Source organism: Acipenser ruthenus, chromosome 4 (assembly GCF_902713425.1).
Source record: "Acipenser ruthenus chromosome 4, fAciRut3.2 maternal haplotype, whole genome shotgun sequence".
Taxonomy (NCBI): domain Eukaryota; kingdom Metazoa; phylum Chordata; class Actinopteri; order Acipenseriformes; family Acipenseridae; genus Acipenser; species Acipenser ruthenus.
In genome coordinates, this window is record NC_081192.1 from 3,071,654 (window position 1) to 3,098,141 (window position 26,488).

The 26,488-nt window shown below is 35.7% G+C and overlaps 1 long non-coding RNA gene across 1 annotated transcript; it reads right to left on the reverse strand.

The window, feature by feature from the left end:
- Positions 1-1,054: 1,054 nt before the first annotated feature.
- On the reverse strand, positions 1,055-26,488 carry LOC131734261 (uncharacterized). The gene is made up of 3 exons (XR_009326861.1): positions 26,444-26,488; positions 3,876-3,991; positions 1,055-2,144 (listed from the first exon to the last, which is right to left on the reverse strand). It is a non-coding gene; the product is annotated as an uncharacterized LOC131734261 (long non-coding RNA).

Genomic DNA, 26,488 nt, shown 5'->3' on the forward strand with positions numbered 1-26,488 from the left:
ATATGTATTGGTCCCAGCAACCGTTACCTTGTTGTAGTACAAGTAGATATATCGGGTCCTAGTGCCCCATAGGTGGTGTAGCAGCAGCCACTACAAGTGTGACAGAAGTGTTGAATTAAAAGACAAATCTGGTATGAAGATTTCGGAGGCACTGAAAGTCAAGACAAACACATTGTTCAACGATGCAGAACTGCACTCACAATTTTGATACAAATGCACCTTTTACACTGGCACACCCGAGCCAAGCCGGTGCTGAGCCCAGCCAGCCTGGTACGGCTCGGGTACCTTGAGTTGCTTTTACACTGAAGAGCCGAGCTGAGAGACGTCACGCATAATGAACGAGCAGAGTCAGAGAATAGAGAGGAAGCGTATGGCAAGAAAGGCAATGTGTGTGTGTTTTTTTTTTGTATGAACTTTCTAGCCTAAAATTAGTAATAATGATAATAAATAACCATGAAGTCATGCTTGAATATGTTTTATTATAGCTCTATACAAAGCTGGTCCTTAGTTTTCGGTGTCGTTTTATAGTGACATTAAAGCCATGTCTTATCCAATGTAAGTTAAAGGAGTTTCATTATTTCTGTTTTAATATTTAACAAAAGCACCCAAGTTAAATCAAGACATTGACTCGCTCGTAAAGTACAAACTGGCAGTGTGGAGATTCACATTTAGTGAAATCAACAGAAAAATAAAAAATCTGTAATACTTTAGTTTTACCATTGTTAATCTGTGAAAAGACAACTTCAGTGACAGTACACGCTGAAAAAAGAAACTTAAATGTATAAATGCAAACGCAATAAGGTTACAGATGCAACAGTCAAGTTAAATACTTACCGTTCTATACCACAGTACTACCGTGGATTACTGGTCAGAACGTAACAAATGGTTTATAACCAAGGTAATCATGTTTAGGTCTTAAGATATTCTGCAAGTTCTATGTAGACCTGTGACAGAAATATTATTATTTTTTTGTATTATTATTATTTCTTAGCAGACGCCCTTATCCAGGGCGACTTACAATTGTTACAAGATATCACATTATTTTTACATACAATTACCCATTTATATAGTTTTTTTTTTTTTTTTTTTTTTTTTTTTTTTTTACTGGAGCAATCTAGGTAAAGTACCTTGCTCAAGGGTACAACAGCAGTGTCCCTCACTGGGGATTGAACCCACAACCCTCCGGTCAAGAGTCCAGAGCCCTAACCACTACTCTATAATCACACTCATTATATGTGTGTGGGGTGTCCAGGCAGCGTGCACATTGCGAGAGTGCTGAAACATTCTACACTATGGACATTAGTATCCAGTGGAAACCTTTTCCAAAACACCACAAGGACTATTGTGGGACGTGACTTGGGCTACTAAGTCGTTGGTGACCCTGCATACCCCCTCCAGAAATGACTGTAATGTGAATCTGATTAAGCAAATGGTTTTGACATGTTGCGTGCTCTACAACCTTTGTGGAAAACATGGAGAGTATTTCATTGATGAATGGGCGGTTACACCAGACTTTACACAAGCAGTACATATATTACCAGAAAGAGGAGGGAAAGAAGGTACTGATGTGCGTGAAGCTCTTCTTGAGTATTTTAGTTTGGACATGTAAACTAAACACCATGTAAAGGATACACTGGTCTGTTCTGTATTTTATCTGTGCTGTTTATAGCTGCACCATGCTAAGTACTGTGTGTTTAAGAAAAATAAAATCACAAATTGTTTGAACATGAATATAAAATTGTCTATTTTTAAAGTGCTTGAACTGTTATTATAAAACAATAATTAGATGAAGTGTACACACTTATAAATTAACTATACCTTAATACTTTAATTATTCACAAACTACACACTCAAATTAACTATATACATACACAGTGCTATACAATGGCTTTTACATTGTTAATCTACAGGAAGATCTCAACGTTGTGACAACAAAACCTCTCCAAATCTTCTCTGCGCGTTCAAAGCATTTGAGGCTTCTCTTTCCCGTTCACTCTGCTCCTGCTCAAACTCCATTTTCCTTTTTCAAATCCCGGCCAGCCTGCATTTGCTGTTGCATGAAGCATATGTATGTTTCATCAGACGCATGGTTTGCACCAACTCACAAATCGAACTTATTCCATCTGCCCTTTTACACTTTCTCCCTAAAAGAAAGCAATATATATTGTATTATTACATTTTACTTACAAACACATTTTCACAGGCTACTCCAGAAACACATGGATTAATAAATGACTTAATAATAATGATAATAACATTACTGTTTTAGCAGAAGGTGTGTGTGTAATATATATATATATATATATATATATATATATATATATATATATATATATATATATATATATATAGATAGATAGATAGATAGATAGATAGATAGATAGATAGATATAGATATATATATATACAGTATATATACACACAGTGCCTATAGGAAGTATTCACTCCCTTGGATGTTTTCACAGTTTGTTGTGTTACAACCTGAAATCTTGATGCATTTAAACACTTTCAATGTGTGAAAAAATGTAAGGTCCCACAGTTGGGTAGTGCATTCAAAGCAAAGATACTACCATGAAGACCAAAGAGCTTTCAAAACATCTCCGGGATAACGTTGTGGAAAGGCACAGATCAGGGGAGGGGTATAAAAAGATTTCAAAGGCATTGAATGTCCCTTGGAGCACAGTCAAGTCGATCATTAAAAAGTGGAAGGTACCCAGAATCTGCTTAGAGCAGGCCTTCCTCCCAAACTGAGCAGCCGGGTAAGAAGGGCATTGGTTAGAGAAGCCACCAAGAGGCCAATGACAACTCTGAAAGACCTACAGCGTTCCATGGCTGAGATGGAAGAAACTGTCCATGTGTCAACAATAGCTAAGGTACTCCACAAATCTGACCTGTATGGAAGAGTGGCAAGAAGGAAGATATTTCTAAAAACAGACCATGTAAAACCCTGCTTAGAATTTGCAAAAAAAGACATGTGGGAGCCTGAAAAGACTCTGTGGTCCGATGAAACAAAAATTGAACTATTTGGCCTAAATGCAAAGCGTTAAGTCTGGCGCAAGCCCAACACAGCACATCACCCAGGTAACACCATCCCTACTGTGAAGCATGGTGGTGGCAGCATCATGCTATGGGGATGGTTTTCATCGGCAGGGACTGGGAAGTTTGTCAGGGTAGAGGGCAAAATGGATGGAGCTAAATACAGGCAAATCCTTGAGGAAAACCTGCTTCAGTCTGCAAAAGACTTAAGACTGGGATGGATATTCACCTTTCAGCAGTACAATGACCCCCAGCACACAGCCAAAGCGACACTGGAGTGACTTAATAACAAGAAAGTGAATGTCCTAGAGTGGCCCAGTCAAAGACTGGACTTGAATCCAATTGAGAATCTGTGGCAAGACTTGAAGATTGCTGTCCACCAACGATCCCCATCCAGCTTGACAGAGCTTGAACAATTTTGCCAAGAAGAATGGGCGAATACTGCACGATCCAGATGTGCAAACCTGAGACTTACCCCAAAAGACTCACAGCTGTAATTGCTGCCAAAGGTGGTTCTACCAAGTATTGACTCAGGGGGATGAATACTTACCTAACCAAGACATTTCATTTATTTATTTTTTTCATTAACTGTTGTTTCACAATAAAAAAATTCTCTTGCCTCTTCAAAGTGTTGAGTAGGTTGTGTGAATCAAAGGAAAAAAAAATTGCCATTTAAAAAAAATCCCATTTAAATGCATCAAGATTTCAGTTTGTAACACCACAAATTGTGAAAAAGTCCAAAGGCGTGAATACTTCCTAAAGGCACTGTATATATTAACATCAAATTTACATTGGCAACACAAAATATTTTAAAGGCAAGGAATTTGGAAAACATGGACCTGTTGTTGTCCTGCAAATATGCCTAGGTGTGGAATTTGTGGCGAACGGTTCACTGGCAACGCTGTCTTCGTCGTCCATGGGGTTTTCATTGGAGTATGTGGATGTGGTGAATGCTCTATAAAAAATACATGAAGGAGATTCGGACTATAAAATGTAATCAGAATTACAGCTGGGGTATTTTATGGCGCATGTAGTAATCAGACATTCGGTATCATAAAACACATTAAAGCAGTGTAACTGTAGGCCTACTGTAACGTCGTATTAAAAAAGTTATATTGATAGTTAATAAGCATATACAAACAATAAAACATACACATATTTGTATTTACAAATTGTTTACTTAGTTTTTCTACTTTTCTATTATTTTTTTATTTTATTTTTTTAATTCCCCTTCAAGCGGTGAATCCACCGTTGCTTCAAGGATGGCTGTTGCTCAATTCAGTATACTAGTTGCTAGTCTATGTCCAAGGACTGCGCCCATAATGTTGTAAATTGTATTTATTTTTCTATCAGCTCTGCTTTTGTTATTGTGCTCTTAATTTTTTGTACTCTTGTTTCGGCTTTTTCATTTTTTCTCTGCACTGCTTCGGACTCTGATTAATTCCCATCTCTCCTAAATCAGAGGAAATCTTTTGAAATATCTTTTCGTTTCATGCATTTAATTCTAATTGCGCCCAAACATTTCCATCTGCCCAGAGAGTGACAAGTGCTTGACTTCGTGCGAATCCCAGGACTGCAGTTTTCATTCCTTGTTTTTGGAAACCGCCATCCTTTTCAACTGAAAACGGGTGACGTCACCAGCGTCATGACGAAGTCAATAACCTCGCCCACTGCCTGCTTTGGCCCCAAGCCAGATTAAAATATGTTATCAGTAAAATGTATATAGTAACCTACGTTTCTTTAAATTCTCACTTCCAAAGTCTTTTCTTCAGGGGTATGTGGACATTTAAAGAAACATTGTATAAATCAGTCTGAAAACTCTTCTTATATGCAAGAAGAAAAACTATTCAAAGTGAAACATCTGTGACTTTCAATTGTGTACGTTCTCCCCCCAGAACTCAAGTTTATTTACTGTATACTAACAACGCATCATGGTACTATCGATGATAGTTTAAAAAATGAAGCCAAAGATTTCCAAAGCTGTCGCAGAGCCCCCGCTGTTTGGATGGCGGGACCTGGGACGGCTGCGTTTACGCTACAGAAAAAATACTTAACCGCCTCATTACTTAACATTATATATTTAAATAAATCTTACTCTTGAAAGTGTTGTATTTATTTAAACATTTTGATTTGTATTTATTAAAAAACCTAACCCTTTTCTGATACAATTATGTACTTACATATATTGTACTTAATGATTTACACAGTAAGTACTTTGTGACCATGCATAATAACATTGTAATAGTGTGTAAGTACACATGCATTTACTATGTAGCTACTGTCACAGACGGTTCTGGCACGTCTCTTTTGTGCAATAAGTCATTAGATCCTTTTGCATGGAAGGCCTTGGTTGCAAGGGTGTGCGGTTCTTTGATGGACCCAGATTCAGTTAAATGTGTTTGCCCACTGACGATGGGAATGAGAATGTAGAGATGGGAGCCCAGCTAACAAGATTTAAGTTTTTGCAGGTATCAGACTTTTAAAGACTGTCACCCACACCTGTGAGCAGAAACTGAGCCAATATTTAAAAAAATTAGCCTCTTGCTTTCTGTGTGTATCAATGAAGTAAAATAGAATTGCAGTTTATAAGAGATTGCTATATTGACATATATGAATTAGAACTACATGTTATAAGAACATAAGAACATAAGAAAGTTTACAAATGAGAGGAGGCCATTCCGCCCATCTTGCTCGTTTGGTTGTTAGTAGCTTATTGATCCCAGAATCTCATCAAACAGCTTCTTGAAAGATCCCAGGGTGTCAGCTTCAACAACATTACTGGGGAGTTGGTTCCAGACCATCACAATTCTCTGTGTAAAAAAGTGCCTCCTATTTTCTGTTCTGAATGCCCCTTTATCTAATCTCCATTTGTGACCCCTGGTCCTTGTTTCTTTTTTCAGGTCAAAGAAGTCCCCTGGGTTGACATTGTCTATACCTTTTAGGATTTTTGAATGTTTGAATCAGATCGCCATGCAGTCTTCTTTGTTCAAGACTGAATAGATTCAATTCTTTTAGCCTGTCTGCATACAACATGTCTTTTAAACCCGGGATAATTCTGGTTGCTCTTCTTTGCACTCTTTCTAGAGCAGCAATATCCTTTTTGTAACGAGGTGACCAGAACTGAACACAATATTCTAGGTGAGGTCTTACTAATGCATTGTAGAGTTTTAACATTACTTCCCTTGATTTAAATTCAACACTTCTCACAATATATCCAAGCATCTTGTTAGCCTTTTTTATAGCTTCCCCACATTGTCTAGATAAAATCATTTAAAGTATAAACTCTAACAGTAAACTTGCTGAAGGAATACAACTAATGTTGTAACCTCGTTCTCACCTGCTTGTAGTAAAAGCAGTGTTGAAGATGACTCATTGGTGTTGGCCGATGAAGTGGGGATTTTTGATGGTCAATGATTTAAAAGCCAAGATCCTCTCTATAATGAGTGATCTCATTAATATTAACAAACAGAAATACCTTTTGGATAACAGAAGATAGGAGTTTATCTTACAATAATCATTTTCTATATATAACAGAAAGGAATTAGAACCTGGCAGGAAGAGATGGGAATGGAAAGAGTAGGACGTGTTAAAACGTTAAGTTAGATATTGGTTTGAAATAATGAGTATTTGAAAATGATTACAATAGTGTTTCATCTTAAATCAACCCTAAAATTGGCAAAAAGCAAAGGTTGTCTTAAGACCTGCTTTAACTGGATTTTGTATGAACAGTGAAGAGTCAGACTTAGTTCAGTCACTATAACACTATTACATTCTAATATGTTAACAGTAGCCTGTATTTAGATGTAAATAACTGGATCTTTCATTGAAAGCTTAAAATTACTTCATAACAGATCAGAGTAAAATAGTACAATTTCTAGGAGCAACAAACTGAATTAACTTAACTAGAAATACATCTTACAATGCCATTTAAAGATAAACTGTTGAAAGAACACAGTAAAAGTTTATTATAACAGAAACATGGCGTTGACAATATTGCAACCATATTGTTGACACATTTCATTTAATCAATTTAAGAATTAGTTCAGCTTCTCCAACTAAACAAAAAGTATTTAGACATTACTATATCAATTAAACCAAACCAAGCATGGTACCAGTTAATACAAGGCTATTATATTTAACATGTTGTACTATATCTTGAATTTAAATAAAAATAACTGGACTTGCCACTGTATGCTTAGTGGTCTTATTCAAAGGCTTATGCTAAACCCCTACACTCTTTGTCAAATACTTTGTTAACACACATTTGTATATGAAGTTAAACTGACCCATTGACAACACACTGAAAAGGTAACATAATATGCGGCTTAGAGGGACATATTTTTGGTCCACCTTAATATAATCAAATAGAGCTGGCATTACATATTAAGACCATCTCTCATATATACATATACTTGTATTATATTATAGCAAGGATTCTGTGAACTTTGGTCCACCTGACTTTTTAGAAAAAGAAGGAGTTGGAAAAAGAGAGCGATGAAATCATGTTCCAATACTTTTTGGCAAGAAATTATATTCAATCATTTTTGAAAAAGGAGTTGAACAGATCCTTCTAGAATGTGTCATTACATTAAACATAAGAAATGTCAAGGCAGATTGATGATCAGATTTAATTGGGACTCCTGGTGTATTCAATGGAGGGAAAATCCTATAAAAACCAAGGTAAAACCCCAGTCAAGTATCGCACAACTTGCTAACTACAAGTTGTGTGGTCCATGCTCTGAAGATCTCTGAAAAACTGATTGCTGTTTGGTCGTATTCACAAGTCTCTGCCTTTTGAAGACAATTCTTATTTTTCAATATAACCTACACTACACTTCCATATACTGGAAGGTAAGCATATATTTGAATTTAATATCTATTTTGTATTGATGCATTGCTATAAGGTATAGAAATTATGTTTTAGAGTTTAAAACATCTGGCCTCCTTCAACGTCTCCCCTGAGTTTAAGAGTGTGCTCAGAGTATATATATACAAATAAAAAGACTATGTTGCGAGAAAAAGTGTGACACTACTATGCAAATATACATTAATTAGAGACCAAAAAAGGAACAAGCAAGGTTATTGAATTCTACAACATAGGAAAATAAACATATATAGCAAAATATTTTTTTTACATACAGAGGGAATTGAGGAGCAGAGTCTAACATGTTCATTGCAAAAAAAAACCCACTGGGGTTAAGTTTTTCCACTACAGCAATCTTAAATGAGACATGTTCTACCTAGGCATTGCAGCATAGACACCTGACCAGCAGCGTCACTCAATCATGTTGAGGCAATCTATCCTCAGATGATTTTCAATGGAGCAGCAGGTTTGGACCCTCAATCAAGATTTGAGCAGGACTCACTCTGCACTCCAAGCAGCAGTGCTTTCACTGGAGATCTGCTGAACATATGCGACTCAAGGAAACCCTGTATATCAGCAATCTGTCCAAATAAATACTACAGTATACTATACTAACCCCAATTCACAGACAAATAGAAAAGACAAGGATTTGAAGTTGTCAATGAAATCACAGTGTTAATATATGCATTATTTTTCAGACGTTATGAATTAATTCATGAGAAATGTCATGAAATGGACAGAATGGTAGATAAACCTCCCACTCCTGACACCAGTGCCCTTGAAATTATTCTTATTAAGCATAAGCTATGAAACCTAGGATAAGCCTAATGAAAAAAAACTGATACATTTAAAAAATACAAATACTTTACATTACTGTATATACCTCGGCAAGCACATCAACCAATCAGATTGCAAACATTGACAATGTTACCGGTTGGCAAACATCCTTTGACACTACATGATTTTTTTTTTTTTTATTGCAAGGTGAGGGCTGACTCCAACTGTGAAGTAATTTCATGTTATTTTTGAATATATGATGGAGCCAGAACCCATCAGAACCTGGAATGTTTATTGTTCATTTCCACAACTGTATTTGCTAGAAACCAGAGCATATATAACAATATAGCAACTAGGAACCGGAGCATATATAACAATATATAACAATATAGCAACTAGGAACCAGAGCATATATAACAATATATAACAATATAGGAACTAGAAACCAGAGCATATATAACAATATATAACAATATAGGAACTAGAAACCGGAGCAAATATAACAATACAGCAACTAGGAACCAGAGCATATAAACAATATATAACAATATAGCAACTAGAAACCGGAGCATATATAACAATATATAACAATACAGCAACTAGAAACCGGAGCGTATATAACAATATATAACAATATAGCAACTAGGAACCAGAGCATATATAACAATATATAACAATATAGGAACTAGGAACCGGAGCATATATAACAATATATAACAATATAGCAACTAGAAACCAGAGCATATATAACAATATAGCAACTAGAAACCAGAGCATATATAACAATATATAACAATATAGCAACTAGAAACCAGAGCATATATAACAATATAGCAACTAGGAACCAGATCATATATAACAATATATAACAATATAGCAACTAGAAACCGGAGCATATATAACAATATATAACAATATAGCAACTAGAAACCAGAGCATATATAACAATATATAACAATATAGCAACTAGAAACCGGAGCAAATATAACATATATAACAATATAGCAACTAGAAACCGGAGCATATATAACAATATAGCAACTAGGAACCAGAGCATATAAACAATATATAACAATATAGCAACTAGAAACCGGAGCATATATAACAATATATAACAATATAGCAACTAGAAACCAGAGCATATATAACAATATATAACAATATAGCAACTAGAAACCAGAGCATATATAACAATATATAACAATATAGCAACTAGAAACCAGAGCATATATAACAATATATAACAATATAGCAACTAGAAACCGGAGCATATATAACATATATAACAATACAGCAACTAGGAACCAGAGCATATAAACAATATAGCAACTAGGAACCAGAGCATATATAACAATATATAACAATATAGCAACTAGAAACCAGAGCATATATAACATATATAACAATATAGCAACTAGAAACCGGAGCATATATAACAATATATAACAATATAGGAACTAGAAACCGGAGCATATATAACAATATATAACAATATAGCAACTAGGAACCAGAGCATATATAACAATATATAACAATATAGCAACTAGGAAACAGAGCATATATAACAATATAGCAACTAGGAACCAGAGCATATATAACAATATATAACAATATAGGAACTAGAAACCGGAGCATATATAACAATATATAACAATATAGGAACTAGAAACCGGAGCATATATAACATATATAACAATATAGCAACTAGAAACCAGAGCATATATAACAATATAGCAACTAGGAACCAGAGCATATATAACAATATATAACAATATAGGAACTAGAAACCGGAGCATATATAACAATATATAACAATATAGCAACTAGAAACCAGAGCATATATAACAATATATAACAATATAGCAACTAGAAACCAGAGCATATATAACAATACAGCAACTAGGAACCAGAGCATATATAACAATATATAACAATATAGGAACTAGGAACCAGAGCATATATAACATATATAACAATATAGCAACTAGAAACCGGAGCGTATATAACAATACAGCAACTAGGAACCAGAGCATATATAACAATATATAACAATATAGCAACTAGAAACCAGAGCATATATAACAATATATAACAATATAGCAACTAGAAACCAGAGCATATATAACAATATATAACAATATAGCAACTAGAAACCAGAGCATATATAACAATATATAACAATATAGCAACTAGAAACCAGAGCATATATAACAATATATAACAATATAGCAACTAGAAACCGGAGCAAATATAACAATACAGCAACTAGGAACCAGAGCATATATAACAATATATAACAATATAGCAACTAGAAACCAGAGCATATATAACAATATATAACAATATAGCAACTAGAAACCGGAGCGTATATAACAATATATAACAATATAGGAACTAGAAACCGGAGCATATATAACAATATATAACAATATAGGAACTAGAAACCAGAGCATATATAACAATATATAACAATATAGCAACTAGAAACCGGAGCGTATATAACAATATATAACAATATAGCAACTAGGAACCGGAGCATATATAACATATATAACAATATAGCAACTAGAAACCGGAGCGTATATAACAATATATAACAATATAGCAACTAGAAACCAGAGCATATATAACAATATATAACAATATAGCAACTAGAAACCGGAGCGTATATAACAATATATAACAATATAGCAACTAGGAACCAGAGCATATATAACAATATAGCAACTAGAAACCGGAGCATATATAACAATATATAACAATATAGCAACTAGAAACCGGAGCATATATACAGTGCCTTGCGAAAATATTCGGCCCCCTTGAACTTTGCGACCTTTTGCCACATTTCAGGCTTCAAACATAAAGATATGAAACTGTAATTTTTTGTGAAGAATCAACAACAAGTGGGACACAATCATGAAGTGGAACGAAATTTATTGGATATTTCAAACTTTTTTAACAAATAAAAAACTGAAAAATTGGGCGTGCAAAATTATTCAGCCCCCTTAAGTTAATACTTTGTAGCGCCACCTTTTGCTGCGATTACAGCTGTAAGTCGCTTGGGGTATGTCTCTATCAGTTTTGCACATCGAGAGACTGAAATTTTTGCACATTCCTCCTTGCAAAACAGCTCGAGCTCAGTGAGGTTGGATGGAGAGCATTTGTGAACAGCAGTTTTCAGTTCTTTCCACAGATTCTCGATTGGATTCAGGTCTGGACTTTGACTTGGCCATTCTAACACCTGGATATGTTTATTTGTGAACCATTCCATTGTAGATTTTGCTTTATGTTTTGGATCATTGTCTTGTTGGAAGACAAATCTCCGTCCCAGTCTCAGGTCTTTTGCAGACTCCATCAGGTTTTCTTCCAGAATGGTCCTGTATTTGGCTCCATCCATCTTCCCATCAATTTTAACCATCTTCCCTGTCCCTGCTGAAGAAAAGCAGGCCCAAACCATGATGCTGCCACCACCATGTTTGACAGTGGGGATGGTGTGTTCAGGGTGATGAGCTGTGTTGCTTTTACGCCAAACATAACGTTTTGCATTGTTGCCAAAAAGTTCGATTTTGGTTTCATCTGACCAGAGCACCTTCTTCCACATGTTTGGTGTGTCTCCCAGGTGGCTTGTGGCAAACTGTAAACAACACTTTTTATGGATATCTTTAAGAAATGGCTTTCTTCTTGCCACTCTTCCATAAAGGCCAGATTTGTGCAGTATACGACTGATTGTTGTCCTATGGACAGAGTCTCCCACCTCAGCTGTAGATCTCTGCAGTTCATCCAGAGTGATCATGGGCCTCTTGGCTGCATCTCTGATCAGTCTTCTCCTTGTATGAGCTGAAAGTTTAGAGGGACGGCCAGGTCTTGGTAGATTTGCAGTGGTCTGATACTCCTTCCATTTCAATATTATCGCTTGCACAGTGCTCCTTGGGATGTTTAAAGCTTGGGAAATCTTTTTGTATCCAAATCCGGCTTTAAACTTCTCCACAACAGTATCTCGGACCTGCCTGGTGTGTTCCTTGTTCTTCATGATGCTCTCTGCGCTTTAAACGGACCTCTGAGACTATCACAGTGCAGGTGCATTTATACGGAGACTTGATTACACACAGGTGGATTCTATTTATCATCATTAGTCATTTAGGTCAACATTGGATCATTCAGAGATCCTCACTGAACTTCTGGAGAGAGTTTGCTGCACTGAAAGTAAAGGGGCTGAATAATTTTGCACGCCCAATTTTTCAGTTTTTTATTTGTTAAAAAAGTTTGAAATATCCAATAAATTTCGTTCCACTTCATGATTGTGTCCCACTTGTTGTTGATTCTTCACAAAAAATTACAGTTTCATATCTTTATGTTTGAAGCCTGAAATGTGGCAAAAGGTCGCAAAGTTCAAGGGGGCCGAATACTTTCGCAAGGCACTGTAACATATATAACAATATAGCAACTAGAAACCGGAGCGTATATAACAATACAGCAACTAGGAACCAGAGCATATAAACAATATAGCAACTAGGAACCAGAGCATATATAACAATATATAACAATATAGCAACTAGAAACCAGAGCATATATAACATATATAACAATATAGCAACTAGGAACCAGAGCATATATAACAATATATAACAATATAGCAACTAGGAACCAGAGCATATATAACAATATATAACAATATAGCAACTAGAAACCAGAGCATATATAACAATATAGCAACTAGGAACCAGAGCATATATAACAATATATAACAATATAGCAACTAGAAACCAGAGCATATATAACAATATAGCAACTAGGAACCAGAGCATATATAACAATATATAACAATATAGCAACTAGAAACCAGAGCATATATAACAATATATAACAATATAGCAACTAGAAACCGGAGCATATATAACATATATAACAATATAGCAACTAGAAACCAGAGCATATATAACAATATATAACAATATAGCAACTAGAAACCGGAGCATATATAACAATATATAACAATATAGCAACTAGAAACCGGAGCATATATAACATATATAACAATACAGCAACTAGGAACCAGAGCATATAAACAATATAGCAACTAGGAACCAGAGCATATATAACAATATATAACAATATAGCAACTAGAAACCAGAGCATATATAACAATATATAACAATACAGCAACTAGGAACCAGAGCATATATAACAATATAGCAACTAGGAACCAGAGCATATATAACAATATATAACAATATAGCAACTAGAAACCGGAGCATATATAACAATATATAACAATATAGGAACTAGAAACCGGAGCATATATAACATATATAACAATATAGCAACTAGAAACCAGAGCATATATAAAGAACTGAAAACTGCTGTTCACAAATGCTCTCCATCCAACCTCACTGAGCTCGAGCTGTTTTGCAAGGAGGAATGGGCAAAAATTTCAGTCTCTCGATGTGCAAAACTGATAGAGACATACCCCAAGCGACTTACAGCTGTAATCGCAGCAAAAGGTGGCGCTACAAAGTATTAACTTAAGGGGGCTGAATAATTTTGCACGCCCAATTTTTCAGTTTTTTATTTGTTAAAAAAGTTTGAAATATCCAATAAATTTTGTTCCACTTCATGATTGTGTCCCACTTGTTGTTGATTCTTCACAAAAAATTACAGTTTCATATCTTTATGTTTGAAGCCTGAAATGTGGCAAAAGGTCGCAAAGTTCAAGGGGGCCGAATACTTTCGCAAGGCACTGTAGCAACTAGGAACCAGAGCATATATAACAATATATAACAATATAGCAACTAGGAACCGGAGCATATATAACAATATATAACAATACAGCAACTAGAAACCAGAGCATATATAACAATATAGCAACTAGAAACCGGAGCATATATAACAATATATAACAATATAGCAACTAGGAACCGGAGCATATATAACAATATATAACAATATAGCAACTAGAAACCAGAGCATATATAACAATATATAACAATATAGCAACTAGGAACCAGAGCATATATAACAATATAGCAACTAGAAACCGGAGCATATATAACAATATATAACAATATAGCAACTAGGAACCGGAGCATATATAACAATATATAACAATATAGCAACTAGAAACCAGAGCATATATAACAATATATAACAATATAGCAACTAGGAACCAGAGCATATATAACAATATAGCAACTAGGAACCAGAGCATATATAACAATATATAACAATATAGGAACTAGGAACCGGAGCATATATAACAATATATAACAATATAGGAACTAGAAACCGGAGCAAATATAACAATACAGCAACTAGGAACCAGAGCATATATAACAATATATAACAATATAGCAACTAGGAACCAGAGCATATATAACAATATATAACAATATAGGAACTAGGAACCGGAGCATATATAACAATATATAACAATATAGCAACTAGAAACCGGAGCATATATAACAATATATAACAATATAGCAACTAGGAACCAGAGCATATATAACAATATATAACAATATAGGAACTAGGAACCGGAGCATATATAACAATATATAACAATATAGCAACTAGAAACCGGAGCATATATAACAATATATAACAATATAGCAACTAGGAACCAGAGCATATATAACAATATATAACAATATAGCAACTAGAAACCGGAGCGTATATAACAATATATAACAATATAGGAACTAGAAACCGGAGCATATATAACAATATATAACAATATAGCAACTAGGAACCAGAGCATATATAACAATATATAACAATATAGCAACTAGAAACCGGAGCGTATATAACAATATATAACAATATAGCAACTAGAAACCAGAGCATATATAACAATATATAACAATATAGCAACTAGAAACCGGAGCGTATATAACAATATATAACAATATAGCAACTAGAAACCAGAGCATATATAACAATATATAACAATATAGCAACTAGAAACCAGAGCATATATAACAATATATAACAATATAGCAACTAGGAACCAGAGCATATATAACAATATATAACAATATAGCAACTAGGAACCAGAGCATATATAACAATATATAACAATATAGCAACTAGAAACCAGAGCATATATAACATATATAACAATATAGGAACTAGAAACCAGAGCATATATAACAATATATAACAATATAGCAACTAGAAACCAGAGCATATATAACAATATATAACAATATAGCAACTAGAAACCGGAGCAAATATAACAATATATAACAATATAGCAACTAGGAACCAGAGCATATATAACAATATAGCAACTAGGAACCAGAGCATATATAACAATATAGCAACTAGGAACCAAAGCATATATAACAATATATAACAATATAGGAACTAGAAACCAGAGCATATAAACAATATATAACAATATAGCAACTAGGAACCAGAGCATATATAACAATATAGCAACTAGGAACCAAAGCATATATAACAATATATAACAATATAGGAACTAGAAACCGGAGCATATATAACAATATAGCAACTAGGAACCAGAGCATATAAACAATATATAACAATTTAGCAACTAGGAACCAGAGCATATATAACAATATAGCAACTAGGAACCAGAGCATATATAACAATATATAACAATATAGGAACTAGAAACCGGAGCATATATAACAATATATAACAATATAGCAACTAGAAACCAGAGCATATATAACAATATATAACAATATAGCAACTAGAAACCGGAGCATATATAACAATATATAACAATATAGCAACTAGAAACCAGAGCATATATAACAATATATAACAATATAGGAACTAGAAACCAGAGCATATATAACAATATATAACAATATAGGAACTAGAAACCAGAGCATATATAACAATATAGCAACTAGAAACCGGAGCATATATAACAATATATAACAATATAGCAACTAGAAACCGGAGCGTATATAACAATATATAACAATATAGCAACTAGAAACCGGAGCATATATAACATATATAACAATATAGCAACTAGAAACCAGAGCATATATAACAATATATAACAATATAGCAACTAGAAACCAGAGCATATATAACAATATATAACAATATAGCAACTAGGAACCAGAGCATATATAACAATATATAACAATATAGCAACTAGGAACCAGAGCATATATAACAATATAGCAACTAGGAACCAGAGCATATATAACAATATATAACAATATAGGAACTAGAAACCGGAGCAAATATAACAATACAGCAACTAGGAACCAGAACATATATAACAATATAGCAACTAGGAACCAGAGCATATATAACAATATATAACAATACAGCAACTAGGAACCAGAGCATATATAACAATATATAACAATATAGCAACTAGAAACCAGAGCATATATAACAATACAGCAACTAGGAACCAGAACATATATAACAATATATAACAATATAGCAACTAGGAACCAGAGCATATATAACAATATATAACAATATAGCAACTAGAAACCGGAGCATATATAACAATATATAACAATATAGCAACTAGAAACCAGAGCATATATAACATATATAACAATACAGCAACTAGGAACCAGAGCATATATAACAATATATAACAATATAGCAACTAGAAACCGGAGCATATATAACAATATATAACAATATAGCAACTAGAAACCAGAGCATATATAACAATATATAACAATATAGGAACTAGAAACCAGAGCATATATAACAATATATAACAATATAGGAACTAGAAACCAGAGCATATATAACAATATAGCAACTAGAAACCGGAGCGTATATAACAATATATAACAATATAGCAACTAGGAACCAGAGCACATATATCAATATAGCAAGTAGATACCGGAGCATATATAACAATATATAACAATATAGCAACTAGAAACCGGAGCAAATATAACAATACAGCAACTAGGAACCAGAGCATATATAACAATATATAACAATATAGCAACTAGGAACCAGAGCATATATAACAATATAGCAACTAGGAACCAAAGCATATATAACAATATATAACAATATAGGAACTAGAAACCAGAGCATATATAACAATATAGCAACCAGGAACCAGAGCATATATAACAATATAGCAACTAGGAACCAGAGCATATATAACAATATATAACAATATAGGAACTAGAAACCGGAGCATATATAACAATATAGCAACTAGGAACCAGAGCATATATAACAATATATAACAATATAGCAACTAGGAACCAGAGCATATATAACATATATAACAATACAGCAACTAGGAACCAGAGCATATATAACAATATATAACAATATAGGAACTAGAAACCAGAGCATATATAACAATATATAACAATATAGCAACTAGAAACCAGAGCATATATAACAATATAGCAACTAGGAACCAGAGCATATATAACAATATATAACAATATAGCAACTAGAAACCGGAGCGTATATAACAATATATAACAATATAGCAACTAGGAACCAGAGCATATATAACAATACAGCAACTAGAAACCAGAGCATATATAACAATATAGCAACTAGGAACCAGAGCATATATAACAATATATAACAATATAGGAACTAGAAACCAGAGCATATATAACAATATATAACAATATAGCAACTAGAAACCAGAGCATATATAACAATATATAACAATATAGCAACTAGAAACCAGAGCATATATAACAATACAGCAACTAGGAACCAGAGCATATAAACAATATATAACAATATAGCAACTAGAAACCGGAGCATATATAACAATATATAACAATATAGGAACTAGAAACCAGAGCATATATAACAATACAGCAACTAGGAACCAGAGCATATAAACAATATATAACAATATAGCAACTAGAAACCGGAGCATATATAACAATATATAACAATATAGCAACTAGGAACCAGAGCATATATAACAATATATAACAATATAGGAACTAGAAACCAGAGCATATATAACAATATATAACAATACAGCAACTAGAAACCAGAGCATATATAACAATATATAACAATATAGCAACTAGAAACCGGAGCGTATATAACAATATATAACAATATAGCAACTAGGAACCAGAGCGTATATAATAATATATAACAATATAGCAACTAGGAACCAGAGCATATATAACAATATATAACAATATAGGAACTAGAAACCAGAGCATATATAACAATATATAACAATACAGCAACTAGAAACCAGAGCATATATAACAATATATAACAATATAGCAACTAGAAACCAGAGCATATATAACAATATATAACAATATAGGAACTAGAAACCGGAGCATATATAACAATATAGGAACTAGAAACCAGAGCATATATAACAATATAGCAACTAGAAACCGGAGCGTATATAACAATATATAACAATATAGCAACTAGAAACCAGAGCATATATAACAATATATAACAATATAGCAACTAGAAACCGGAGCAAATATAACAATACAGCAACTAGGAACCAGAGCATATATAACAATATATAACAATATAGCAACTAGAAACCAGAGCATATATAACAATATATAACAATATAGCAACTAGAAACCAGAGCATATATAACAATATATAACAATATAGCAACTAGAAACCGGAGCAAATATAACAATACAGCAACTAGGAACCAGAGCATATATAACAATATATAACAATATAGCAACTAGAAACCAGAGCATATATAACAATATATAACAATATAGCAACTAGGAACCGGAGCATATATAACATATATAACAATATAGCAACTAGAAACCAGAGCATATATACAAACAGGGAGAATGGATGAGATGGGAGAGTGTGGAACAACGCAAGATTGGCTGGCAAGACTTATGGTCAATGGAACAGAGCAGGATCAGTTTCCTCATCAGGTCAACATATGATGTTCTCCCATCACCACAGAACCTAAACCTCTGGGTTGGAGAGGATCCCTCATGTCCTTTGTGTTCATCACCTGCAACATTAAGGCACATTTTGACAGGATGTAAGGTGGCTCTTAGCCAAGGACGGTTTACTTGGCGCCATGACCAGGTGCTGCGATGTTTGGCCTTAGCATTGGAAGACAAGCGTAACATGACCAATAAGTTGCCACCTGTTCCATCAAAACATTACACACAAAAGACAACATTCCTCCGCCCAGGAGAGCAACCACCAAGAAAAGGTGTTAAAACCAATCCTCGCCCAGGACAACTGGAAGCTGCTAGAGACTGGAATATGCTGGCAGATGTTGGTCAACGGCTTATTTTTCCACCTGAGATTGCCACCACTAACCTTCGACCAGATATTGTCTTGTGGTCTGGATCAGCACGCCTTGTTCACCTGGTAGAGTTAACAGTGCCATGGGAGGACGCTGTAGATGAGGCGTATGAGAGGAAGAAACTGCGGTATGCTCAACTAGCCACTGAAGCGGAACAGCGAGGATGGAGAGTTCGGGTTTACCCAGTGGAAGTGGGTTGTCGAGGATTTGTGGCACACTCTACAACCCGGTTTCTCAGAGACGTCGGATTCAGTGGCCAAGAGTTGCGTCGCACAGTGAAGAACTTATCTGAAGCAGCAGAGAGGAGCAGCAACTGGCTGTGGTTGAGACGGAAAGATTCTGGCTGGGGACAGGTAAGTAAGCTGGGCTGAGTTGAGTGGGGGACGGAGGGGGGTGATGCTGGGACGCCAGAATCACCGTCGAGCCCTCTTGAGGTGTCGTGGGCTAGTCGACGAAACACTGAGGATGGAAGGTGCCCACTTGAAAACCCCAGAGATGTACCCTACTTAGCTCAATCCAGACGGTTGTCATGCTGATGCGCTGGGGAGGCCGCACTTTGGTTGATCCCCGGAGCCAGCATCGCAGCCGTTGTGTGTGCTGATGCGCCAGGGAGGCAAAATAAGCTGATCCCTGGAGCCAGCATTACACTTCAGCCATTAACACCAGACAGAAGGATATCTACATCATCATATGGAAGGAAACGTAAATGGATGGAGATGCATATGGATCACATTAGTTTACTGTAAAGCTACGTCTTAGTTGGTGCTTATCTTGGCGAGAGCCGAGTTCAAATCAGCATGAAGTTTTAACATCTACTCTCGTGTAATGGAAATAACAATATATAACAATATAGCAACTAGAAACCAGAGCATATATAACATATATAACAATATAGCAACTAGAAACCGGAGCATATATAACAATATAGCAACTAGGAACCAGAGCATATATAACAATATATAACAATATAGCAACTAGGAACGAGAGCATATATAACATATATAACAATATAGCAACTAGAAACCGGAGCATATATAACAATATATAACAATATAGCAACTAGAAACCGGAGCATATATAACAATATATAACAATATAGCAACTAGAAACCAGAGCATATATAACATATATAACAATATAGCAACTAGAAACCGGAGCATATATAACATATATAACAATATAGCAACTAGAAACCGAAGAATATATAACAATATAGCAACTAGAAACCGGAGCCCAAGCATAACACATTAAAAAGAGAACTACACCTCTGTCTTAAAACCCTTATTATCGCAAAGCTCAGAAATCTGTATACTGTATGTTATTATTATTATTTATTTCTTAGCAGACACCCTTATCCAGGGCAACTTACAATTGTTACAAGATATCATATTATACATTATTTCACATTATACAGATATCACATTATTTTTACATACAATTACCCATTTATACAGTTGGGTTTTTACTGGAGCAATCTAGGTAAAGTACCTTGCTCAAGGGTACAACAGCAGTGTCCCCCACTGGGGATTGAACCCACAACCCTCCGGTCAAGAGTCCAGAGCCCTAACCACTACTCCACACTGCTGCCCATGTTGCAGTAAACTGACTTCTCACCCCTTCTTAGCTATTTCAATTTTCACTCATGCTCAAAGTTTTTGATAAGATATTAAAACTAATGGGGGAAAATGGTTTAAATATATTTAGGTCCTATGCTATTTATTCAATTCATGTTATGAATTTGATTGAAAATGATACTTTTAATTCTCCAACATTACCTTTTGGGGATTTACACACTACAGTACTCCAGTGGTTTGGTTTCAACACACAGCCTTTTCAGGGTTAGACATGCTTTATTCGTTTACAGTAAATTAAGGTTACATTAATTAGGAAGAAGCGCCCCCTTGCCTAACTCTCCAAATGCAGTTGTTCCTCATTAATAAAATTAAATCAAAGGGCCCTTAGTGGGATTTCATGAAATGCTTTCTTTGTCACAGAAGGCTATAATTTATGGCACTTGTAATATTATCAGACTGCAAGCCTTGTCAGGGGTAATGACACAAAAGAATGAGTATGAATCTTTCAAGCACCACGTCACTGACAGAGCTCATTTATTGATAATTATAGCTTTAAGAATTTTGAAGCACTAATGAACCATTTATGACAAAAAGGCTGCATTTTCTTCTAGAACTAATGCTGAAAGACAGCCCAGCCCACTTCATTTTAACCAATGCTTTTCTTCAACATTTGAAGGATGTCGTGGAAAATTACACCTGCCTCATTCAGGTACACCTGTGGTAAGGACAAATCAGCAGAGACAAGTAGGAGCAACTGATTTTATTTAGTTTGCGAACTGGAGCATTCAACATAGTGTCGCAGACTCTGCAAGCAACCACAAAGAAGCTCAAAATACACTAAGTCAAACAGTTCCTTATATAATCAGTTTTTGCACAGAGTTCATGACTTGTGGTAATTCTTATCTTCCTTAGTCAGCTCAAACCAACCTTGTGGTATCCTTGATACTGTTGTCTACCGACTTCTCTGATTGGTTGAGTTTTTGTTGCTATGAGGTGTCTATCAGGTCCCACAAAGTTGATTCCCCTAATACAAGAATAACAATCCATATATGGTAATATTAGCTAAGTGACTGGGGATAAAAGAGGAATTATCGCTGTCTCAAAATATTCTTTGTATCTTTATCATTTGAGACAGTGTCATATTCTCATGTCGCTGACTCATGCACTTCTCTAGAAACAGGGCTACTGACCCTTGGCCACATTCCAGTGTGTTAGTTCAACATTGTAAATCTAATACTTTGTTAACATCAACTTCATATAATATCATTATTCAGGTTATACAAATCACAGAAATCATCAAAACACATTAGATTAGAACTCTTCGTGCGATTATTCTATTATTTTTCTATCACATTCCCTCCTTTTGTAAATATTATTGCAACTGTTGTTAGATAAAATAATTATACAACATCGTCAGCCATATCACTGAAAGGGTTATTATCATCATTACACAGACACTCAGTAGTGAGCAGTGGCATAGTTAGGTGGTGTCCAATGCTTTGGTGCACAGTTTCTTGATGCATGTTACAAACAGCATTGGCTAGCCCTGTAAGTAATCTCTTGTGTTTCTTTAAACACATATTTCAAATAACAGACAATAACATAGCAATAAGCAATACCAATAATGAAATAAGCGAGGACGCATGTCCCGCCACACTCCACTAGTCAGCCCAGTCCACTCCAGCACTTTCTCCAGCTAATCCACATAGGATACCCCACCCGCATGATCGGGCATCTGCTAATATTAGTTGACCAGTGTTGCCCGCCAGCGACACCTGCACTCTAGCTATCACTACTCTTGAGTGCGTCCATAAGCTGCGTTAATGTGTGCCAATGCCATCAGCATACCTGTATGATTAATTGTCTTCATCCATTCTTCAGCATCTTCGATAATGCCTGTGATATTAATAGGTGGAGTGGGGTGCATGCTCAGGTGTCCCACAGTCACAACACCCTGCGGGTGAAAACACACAGCCGGCAACATGAGGCATACCTGGCCGCTACTTGCCACCCCCATGCTTGAGGTGATTACACACCACCATTCCTCATCTGAGTGCATCTTTCGTACCCTAGCTTTGGGTGTACTATTGCTTCCATCATTTGCATTGACAGGTTAATGCTGCCAGCATGGTCACACAGAACAGCATTACCAAATTCAATACACTCAGTGGCCTTGAAGTACAGGGTGGCATTTTGGGCACACTGACCAACCCATGTCTATTTGTGGGATGATAACCCATGTTCCAATTACTACCCCTAGGCTACTGACATTTATCCCGGTACTGTGGTGGACCCGACTGGTGGCATGTGGCACTATTAAAATAAAACAAATATCTCCATCACAGCATTCAGTACATATCACCATATTATCCTGAAACTCTGGATATGCTGGGTATCCGGTCTTAGCTATCCCACATAACATCTGTTCTCTCCAAGCTGTCAAATTTACATCTTCAATTATTGCGTCAACCGTCTTTCACCAGTCATTTGTTCAGCCATGGCCTGTTTCAGAAACTGGCCATGGTTTTCATTGTCCTGCTGTATATTATATATGGAATTGAGGCCTGAATTCACAGCCCCGAACCACCCAGCAATGTCATCAATCAGACCCCTCCTTTGACGGCCACCTGCGTTATGTTGGTAAGTATCCAATTCACGATTAAAGGTTTTATTCAATATTTTAGTTAATAGTCTAAACTCACCACACCTTTTGGTGTATTGTCATTTGATATCTTCAATGTTTATTCTTAACAACGTTTACAACCAGGTTACTCCCATCACAAATGGTTTTGCCCTCCCCACAGCTATCAACCTGTCTGGGGGAGAGGGCATTAACGGGGGACATTGAGTGGAGTGGAACTGTAGCTTCATACCTCCCATATACCATGTGTCAGCAAATTCAAATTGAGATGTATCCACGCGGTGGTACCGTTTGGTCTGTGTCCAATGTACTCACTTAACCCCATGTGGGAGCTTCACTGCTACACTAGTTTGTGTCACCATCAGCACTATGTATTAACCAAACTGTTAACATCTCTTTCTCTTCTTGTGTCTATTTTGTGTGTCTATAATAGACTGCTGTTTCTGTGCAAGAATGACAAAATATATCTACTGACACAGCTGCTGTTTTGTGGTTAACAGGAAACCGCACTGCTTCCTTAGCCAGTTTCAGCCTCCTTGTTGCTTTTGTGCTTTCACTTTAGTTGACTGTGTGGGTTGTCCAGTTCTTTTACTTGGTCCTACAATGAAACGATCACCTATGCCCGAGATTACCACAATTGTCACATTTAGGCTTCTGCCCCTGTTTGCAATCTGGCCTTTGTGTCCCATTTTACCACAGTTCTGACATGCTCCATCAAATCGCACAGCACTTATTTTCATTTTTATATTCCTTTTGTCTGTTTACAACTGCTACTGCCCAATTCATTACTCTTTCGTATGCGTTCCCTGGGTTTAGTTTACCCCCAGCTCAATTGCCTTCTGCAAATGTGGACCCAGTCCACTAATTAATACCTGTACAAACACTTGATCTGACTCTTTTGGTCAACACTTCCTTCCTGTTGCTCTACCTTAGTCCGATAATCTTTAGTTACATATTTGCATTTAATCTTTGGCAGACATGCTCCTAATGACTGCCTTTCTAACACCGTTAATGCATAAACCGTCATTTCCTGTTCCCCATTGTGCTTCTCACGGCGTCTTACTAATGTTGCAACTTTATTTTATTTTTTCTACAGGATAATTTCGATCGGTTCCTGCTGCAGTAAACCACTGTTTTGTTTATGTGACGCCCATGCATCTGGGTAAACTGCACAGACTGTTCCCCATTTATTGTTCGGCCAATCCTTAACATATGTTTTTACTGCACTAACATTTGCTGTTTGACTTGCAACTTGATATGGTATTTATGCATGGGACCTGCTGTCATATATTATTACCTAATATTGACCCTTCACCAAAGTTACATACATAAAAATGATCGACAGTATACATGTATCCTATGTTACTTAATGCACGAACCTTGCAGAGTTACTTTCTTTGTCTTCCCAATTAATTTTGACATACGGGCATATTACACATTACATCATCTTTAACACCTGATTCATCTTATTGCCGTGCCACGGCTTCTCCTTTGGTCCACCTTTAGCATAACAATCAACTTGTCTATGCCCTAGCCTACCACAATTATCACACTTCCCTTTTCCTTCTGTAAACTGCAACACCTCTCAAGAACACAACTTTTAGGAATGCCAAGCGCTCTAACCTACTCATCCTATCTTGTTTCTTACTCTTAACTTTCTGCAACATAACCTCTTGCGCTTTCTGTACTTTGCCTTTTTCCTGCTTTTCTACTTCTTCTCTAACAGTTTCCAATTTATTTATACTCAATGTGACGCTCAGAGGGAAACTCGACTTCGCATACCACAGGTCATTTTGGCTGAGGGGATCTGGTCCCCAGCGATCGTGCATTTTCTGCTGACATCCTGTCAGACTAGTACAATCTACGCTTTTACCTTTACTTTCAGCCGCACCCATCTCGTTGTTTTTTATTTATACAACTCAATATGTTTATATTGACTTCAAGTTACTCTCCTAAACACACTTTTGAATTAATACAATACAACACAACAACACACAAACAACTAACACAAAACGACCTGGGTCACCCAATTACACCTCGCAAGGAATTCCTGTTATACTAATCCACACTAAATACGATACAACAGTGCCACAACGGCAAACACTAGACCTTACATGCCCGTCTACTGGGACTTAATTTGCCCTCTGTCAGGTCTCAAGTCCCGGTCCAGCAAACACCCACAAAGATTCTTTAAATGCTCAGTCAAACTACAAACTCAACTGTTAGCGACTGGATCCACTAAATATTGGGGATGGTAATTAAAACATACTCACCCTCCTTGGACAGTCGATAACAGACAAGTCAGCGCGACGACTAAT